Source organism: Schistocerca americana, unplaced genomic scaffold (assembly GCF_021461395.2).
Source record: "Schistocerca americana isolate TAMUIC-IGC-003095 unplaced genomic scaffold, iqSchAmer2.1 HiC_scaffold_598, whole genome shotgun sequence".
In the NCBI taxonomy this organism is placed as follows: domain Eukaryota; kingdom Metazoa; phylum Arthropoda; class Insecta; order Orthoptera; family Acrididae; genus Schistocerca; species Schistocerca americana.
This window is the reverse complement of record NW_025726344.1, coordinates 30,001-37,500: the sequence shown is the minus strand read 5'-3', so window position 1 is coordinate 37,500 and position 7,500 is coordinate 30,001. Positions and strand designations below refer to the sequence as shown.

The following is a 7,500-nucleotide window of genomic DNA, read 5'->3' as shown; positions in this document are numbered from 1 at the left end:
GTCATGAGCCAAAGGTGCATCCTGACGTGGCAAATCAGATGATGCCGCAGGCATCCACTTACTATAATCACAATCAACAAACCGGCCGCCCCGCCCCGCCCCCCATTAAACCTTTCCTTACAACAATGTGTACCTTAACCTAACCTATATCGTACCGTAACCTAACCTATATCGTACCGTAACCTAACCTATGTCGTACCGTAACCTAACCTATGTCGTACCGTAACCTAACCTATGTCGTACCGTAACCTAACCTATGTCGTACCGTAACCTAACCTATGTCGTACCGTAACCTAACCTATGTCGTACCGTAACCTAACCTATGTCGTACCGTAACCTAACCTATGTCGTACCGTAACCTAACCTATGTCGTACCGTAACCTAACCTATGTCGTACCGTAACCTAACCTATGTCGTACCGTAACCTAACCTATGTCGTACCGTAACCTAACCTATGTCGTACCGTAACCTAACCTATGTCGTACCGTAACCTAACCTATGTCGTACCTTAACCTACCCTATGTCGTACCTTAACCTAACCTATGTCGTACCTTAACCTAACCTATGTCGTACCTTAACCTAACCTATGTCGTACCTTAACCTAACCTATGTCGTACCTTAACCTAACCTATGTCGTACCTTAACCTAACCTATGTCGTACCTTAACCTAACCTATGTCGTACCTTAACCTAACCTATGTCGTACCTTAACCTAACCTATGTCGTACCTTAACCTAACCTATGTCGTACCTTAACCTAACCTATGTCGTACCTTAACCTAACCTATGTCGTACCTTAACCTAACCTATGTCGTACCTTAACCTAACCTATGTCGTACCTTAACCTAACCTATGTCGTACCTTAACCTAACCTATGTCGTACCTTAACCTAACCTATGTCGTACCTTAACCTAACCTATGTCGTACCTTAACCTAACCTATGTCGTACCTTAACCTAACCTATGTCGTACCTTAACCTAACCTATGTCGTACCTTAAGGGGAGTTGGAATGCCGGAAAATGGAAAAAATTCACATTTTCAGTTTTTAACCTTATAACTTAATTTGAAATTTTCTGCTTAAAATGGTGCAAAATTTGTTAAGAAATTCCAATTGGAAGTATTTTTATTTAATTTTTCAAAATTACATGTGCGCCCAGCAAAGTTACCCATCTTGTGATTTGTACACATTTAAATCTTCGCATTTCCGAAAACATTACATATAGAAGGCTGTGGATTTCACTCTTCAGTTGTAGAATCTTTGATCCTTCCATAGGTACCATTGTTTTTACGACTAGCTGTGTTTATTGTTCAGTTTTTGATCTGTGAGTGTTTGTTTTGAGCCTCGAGTTTAGTTTGTCGCTCATTTGGAGTTTGTTATCTGTCTTGTTTTGACTTTCAGTGGTGAGTGCGTAGTTTCTACGATGCCTAGGAGTGCATCATTATTTAAAAAGCGAAAGTTTCGCGGTAATAGATTTACAAATAACGTTTGTTCAAGTGATTCTGCTTCAGCACCTGTTGATGCTGGTGAAAGTTCTGACGTTTGTACAGCTGAGATGTGTGAAGGAGACACGCCCACCAGTGCATCAAAAAAGAAGTTATCAAACTGTGCAAGTGAAATTACAGATGAAGCTTCTAATGAACAATATGTTTTAGTCGACTTTCCTGTTTTTACTGAGTTTATGAAGAAATGTTTGTGTTGTAATCTTTGTGGAGGTTCTTTTGATATGAACATAACAAAATCTATAGGACTTTCCTGCAAAATTGCTATAGTTTGTGCCAGTTGTGAAAATGAGACCTGTTTTTGGAGCTCTAAAACATGCAGTAGCAATTTGTTTGAGAGTAATATCAGGCTAATGTATGCAATGAGAGCAATTGGTAAAGGACATACTGCTGCTCAAACATTTTGTGCCATAATGAATCTTCCACCTCCACCTGCTAAAATTGACAATTACACTGAAGTGATAGGAGATGCTGTTCAGTCTGTAGCAGATTTATCAATGAAAGCTGCTGCCAGTGAAGCAAAATATATAAATGAAGGAAACCCAGATATCCCTGTTGCTTTTGATGGAACCTGGCAGAAAAGGGGTCACACATCCAAAAATGCTGTTGCTACTGTTACTAGTGTGGACAGCGGTAAAGTTTTGGACTATGAAGTGCTCACTAAACATTGTTACCATTGTGCATCTGGTAAGATAGAAGCAGCTCACATATGTAGCAAGAATTATGAAGGTACGAGTGGAGGCATGGAGGCTGCCGCTGCTGTGAAAATGTTTAGCAGATCAGAAAAAGAACGGGGAGTATTTTACACAAAATTCCTTGGAGATGGGGACTCCAAGGCATACAAAAGTGTTACAGAATCCATGCCATATGTCAATAAGACAATAACTAAACTAGAATGTGTCGGTCATGTTCAGAAACGAATGGGCACTCGTCTAAGGAAACTGAAACAGAATCTGAAGGACAAAATTTTGTCAGATGGTAAAACCATTAGAGGTCGCCTGTCAGATAAAATTATAAATGAATTACAACAATACTATGGTATGGCAATAAGAAATAATGCAAATAATTTGCAGGAAATGAGACAAGCTGTATGGGCCACATATTTACATCGATCATCAACTGATGATAATCCTCAACATTTTGCTTGTCCAGATGGTCCTCAGTCATGGTGCAATTATAGAAAATCTCAAGCTACTGGGGATCCTTATCACCATAAAAATTATATTCCATTGGCTGTTATGGAAGTAATTAAACCAATATATAGAGACTTGGGGCATCCTGATCTTCTGCGAAAATGTCTTCATGGTTGTACCCAGAATCAAAACGAGTCGTTCAACAACCTCATTTGGACTCGTGTACCTAAGAATGTATTTGTTGGGATAAAAACATTGAAATGGGGAGTCAGTGATGCTGTTATTTCATTCAATGATGGTCATATGGGTAGGCTAAAGGTCATGGCAAGGCTCGGCATTGCTCCTGGTATCAACACCATCAGAGGTCTTCAGCTTCTGGACAGCGTGCGAGTAAGGAAGGCTCAGTATGCAGCTGAATTTAATACAAAAAAAGCAAGGGCAGCAAGGAGAAGAAAGCTTCTAGGTGAAGAAGAAGAACTAGAAGATGACCCTGATTACTCTGCTGGACACTTTTGATAATAGAATAAAAGGTATTTGTGAATTTTCATAATAAATTACTTTAATCGCATTTTCTGGCATTTGACATTTTTAGTGTTACATGTACCTTTATCTCATAAACCACTCAACCAACAACATTCAAATTTTCAGAAATGCTGCAAAACAGTTCAAAGAGGCCACTGAACTAGAATCATGACAAGAACTGGCTTATTCTCTGAACTAGGGAAGTTTATGTTATACTTTTTCCAATAAAAAATGGCTTAATGGTAAAAAATTCATAAATACTATACCAACAAAAAGAAAACATTGGTTCTAGTTCAGTGGGCTCACAATATATGCTGAAAACCTCTGCCAGAATTTCAAAGTTCTGAAGATAATAGTTCCAAAGAAAAAGGTACACAAAGTTAGCAAATTTAACATTGGCGAGATAGGGCATTCCAACTCCCCTTAACCTAACCTATGTCGTACCTTAACCTAACCTATGTCGTACCTTAACCTAACCTATGTCGTACCTTAACCTAACCTATGTCGTACCTTAACCTAACCTATGTCGTACCTTAACCTAACCTATGTCGTACCTTAACCTAACCTATGTCGTACCTTAACCTAACCTATGTCGTACCTTAACCTAACCTATGTCGTACCTTAACCTAACCTATGTCGTACCTTAACCTAACCTATGTCGTACCTTAACCTAACCTATGTCGTACCTTAACCTAACCTATGTCGTACCTTAACCTAACCTATGTCGTACCTTAACCTAACCTATGTCGTACCTTAACCTAACCTATGTCGTACCTTAACCTAACCTGTATTGCGCCTTAACCTAACCTGTATTGCGCCTTAACGTAACCTGTATTGCGCCTTAACGTAACCTGTATTGCGCCTTAACGTAACCTGTATTGCGCCTTAACGTAACCTGTATTGCGCCTTAACGTAACCTGTATTGCGCCTTAACGTAACCTGTATTGCGCCTTAACGTAACCTGTATTGCGCCTTAACGTAACCTGTATTGCGCCTTAACGTAACCTGTATTGCGCCTTAACGTAACCTGTATTGCGCCTTAACGTAACCTGTATTGCGCCTTAACGTAACCTGTATTGCGCCTTAACGTAACCTGTATTGCGCCTTAACGTAACCTGTATTGCGCCTTAACGTAACCTGTATTGCGCCTTAACGTAACCTGTATTGCGCCTTAACGTAACCTGTATTGCGCCTTAACGTAACCTGTATTGCGCCTTAACGTAACCTGTATTGCGCCTTAACGTAACCTGTATTGCGCCTTAACGTAACCTGTATTGCGCCTTAACGTAACCTGCATTGCGCCTTAACGTAACCTGCATTGCGCCTTAACGTAACCTGTATTGCGCCTTAACGTAACCTGCATTGCGCCTTAACGTAACCTGCATTGCGCCTTAACGTAACCTGTATTGCGCCTTAACGTAACCTGTATTGCGCCTTAACGTAACCTGTATTGCGCCTTAACGTAACCTGTATTGCGCCTTAACGTAACCTGTATTGCGCCTTAACGTAACCTGTATTGCGCCTTAACGTAACCTGTATTGCGCCTTAACGTAACCGATATTGCGCCTTAACGTAACCTATATTGCGCCGTAACGTAACCTATATTGCGCCGTAACGTAACCCACATTGCCCCTTAACGTAACCTATATTGCGCCGTAACGTAACCTATATTGCGCCGTAACGTAACCCACATTGCCCCTTAACGTAACCCACATTGCCCCTTAACGTAACCCACATTGCCCCTTAACGTAACCCAACACACGTTGGGCCTTAACCCAACACACGTTGGGCCTTAACCCAACACACGTTGGGCCTTAACCCAACACACGTTGGGCCTTAACCCAACACACGTTGGGCCTTAACCCAACACACGTTGGGCCTTAACCTGCTCTGTAATTGTCATACGACGCGTTAAATTAGTGTAGTGTTGCCTAACTGCAACCCCCGCAATATAGTTTGCTACTCGCACTGCCCGGTCCCCAGTGTATCGCTTCATGTTAAACACCTTGCAGCTATACACTGTAATGTGGATGGCAGCAGGACGTACATGCTCAATGCCCTTTGCAGTTGTTCATTGGCATTTGCAGTTGTTCATTGGCATTCGCATGGCGAAGCACTTAGCCTACGCTGTGGTACGGCCTGTGTCAACTGTCCGCTGATGTTGTACGTCCAAATCACACACTGTACTGCACATTGGTCCTCATGTACTGAATGATACATCGTGGTACATGTGACCGTACAACGACTGCGCCAACAACGGCGAACCATGCGGTCCAAATGTTGTGCACTCAGCTACGTGTCGTCTCCCTATAAGAGCTGGATTGCAGTGTGGTATGCCCTGGATGGCGATCAGCATGAGCCGTCTGTTGATGTAGTGGCGCGTGTTGTCAGACGTAGTCGTCTCTTCTCACACACCGTGATAGCACGGTGCACTGCGTTCCACATCTGCGACATGCGACAGAGGCCGGTTGACAGTCGTTCGCGCAATGGACATCGCATACGTACGGGGGCCACCTTCCACGTGTTCGCTAAGCGTGGACATGTTGTTGCGTGTATGTGGGCAGACAGTGTGTCGTGACACCTGACACAGGCATGCAACAATCGTTGAATTTGCAAATGGCGATGGACGCCTACGTTTGCTGGTGACGTTACGCAAATGAACAACTGGTAAACCGTTGTGGTGCGGTTGTTCTCGCTAGGGGTGAATCAGTGATGGCGACGATCGGTTGAGCTACCAACCGGTTGTTGCAGCGATACCCACCATGCCCACGAACGTGAATGGCATGTGGGTGTGAAGCGATACGCGGCGGTGGCTGGGTGGGACCGTCCCCGGCCGGTGAGGGGGGGCCTCCCGGCGTGTTGGCCGTGCGGTGCGTGGGCGCACGCGCTACAGCCGGCTGGTGGGGGCGGCCAGTGGCAGGCGCGCCGGCCGACGGAGGCGGCAGGCGGCGCAGCTGCGCGCCGGCGCACCCTGCACGCGGCGCCGTGCGGCCAAAGTAGGTCCTCGCGGGCCCGGTGCGAAGCGCGGTGGACATCTGCAGTGTGCTGGTCCGATTGAGGACTGTGTGCGCTGAGGATGCGCCGCCGCCCGGCGCTCGGCGCCGCGACGCCGTCTGCTGCTCGGTCGCCTCTGCGGTTCTCGCAGGTGGTTTGTATCGCAGCTGTGCGGACGTGTTGGCGCGTGCGCTGTGCTGGGAGAGTTCGCTTCGGCACCCAAGTGGGGCTTTTGTCCTTCTGTGGCGCTGGCGTTGGAGCTGCCGGTCACCGTAGGTGGCGCGTGTTGTCTCCCGCCGGCAATGCCACGACAGCACGCTCCCGGGCCTCTGTCGGCAGCGGCAAGCTCAGTTGGGAGCACGGGTGGTCGCACCTAAAGCGTCTACTCGCCAAACTCCGGGCGATTGCGCCTCTCTCGAACCCGACCAAGTACTTAGGACGGCGCTGCGCGCCGCCGGGACCTGAGAGGGTTTCGAGGTGTATGGTGCAGGGGAGCTCAGCCTCCTCCTGTTTGCAGAATAATTGAGCGGACGCTTGCGTGTTCGCGCGGGCCCCCGGGACACACTCCCGGGCGGCCGGCTGCTCAGCTCTAGTTGACGCAGCTCCCTGGTTGATCCTGCCAGTAGTCATATGCTTGTCTCAAAGATTAAGCCATGCATGTCTCAGTACAAGCCGCATTAAGGTGAAACCGCGAATGGCTCATTAAATCAGTTATGGTTCCTTAGATCGTACCCACGTTACTTGGATAACTGTGGTAATTCTAGAGCTAATACATGCAAACAGAGTCCCGACCAGAGATGGAAGGGACGCTTTTATTAGATCAAAACCAATCGGTCGGCTCGTCCGGTCCGTTTGCCTTGGTGACTCTGAATAACTTTGGGCTGATCGCACGGTCCTCGTACCGGCGACGCATCTTTCAAATGTCTGCCTTATCAACTGTCGATGGTAGGTTCTGCGCCTACCATGGTTGTAACGGGTAACGGGGAATCAGGGTTCGATTCCGGAGAGGGAGCCTGAGAAACGGCTACCACATCCAAGGAAGGCAGCAGGCGCGCAAATTACCCACTCCCGGCACGGGGAGGTAGTGACGAAAAATAACGATACGGGACTCATCCGAGGCCCCGTAATCGGAATGAGTACACTTTAAATCCTTTAACGAGTATCTATTGGAGGGCAAGTCTGGTGCCAGCAGCCGCGGTAATTCCAGCTCCAATAGCGTATATTAAAGTTGTTGCGGTTAAAAAGCTCGTAGTTGGATTTGTGTCCCACGCTGTTGGTTCACCGCCCGTCGGTGTTTAACTGGCATGTATCGTGGGACGTCCTGCCGGTGGGGCGAGCTGAAGGCGTGCGACG

General features: G+C 46.4%; 1 non-coding gene across 1 annotated transcript in view; it reads left to right on the top strand.

Annotated features, from left to right (window-relative positions):
- The first annotated feature begins 6,750 nt into the window (after positions 1–6,750).
- The window catches only part of LOC124587296, a 1,910-nt gene continuing 1,160 nt past the window's right edge, over positions 6,751–7,500 (top strand). Inside the window, exon 1 of the ribosomal RNA XR_006975411.1 lies at positions 6,751–7,500. This exon is cut by the window's right edge and continues 1,160 nt beyond it. This is a non-coding gene — a ribosomal RNA (small subunit ribosomal RNA).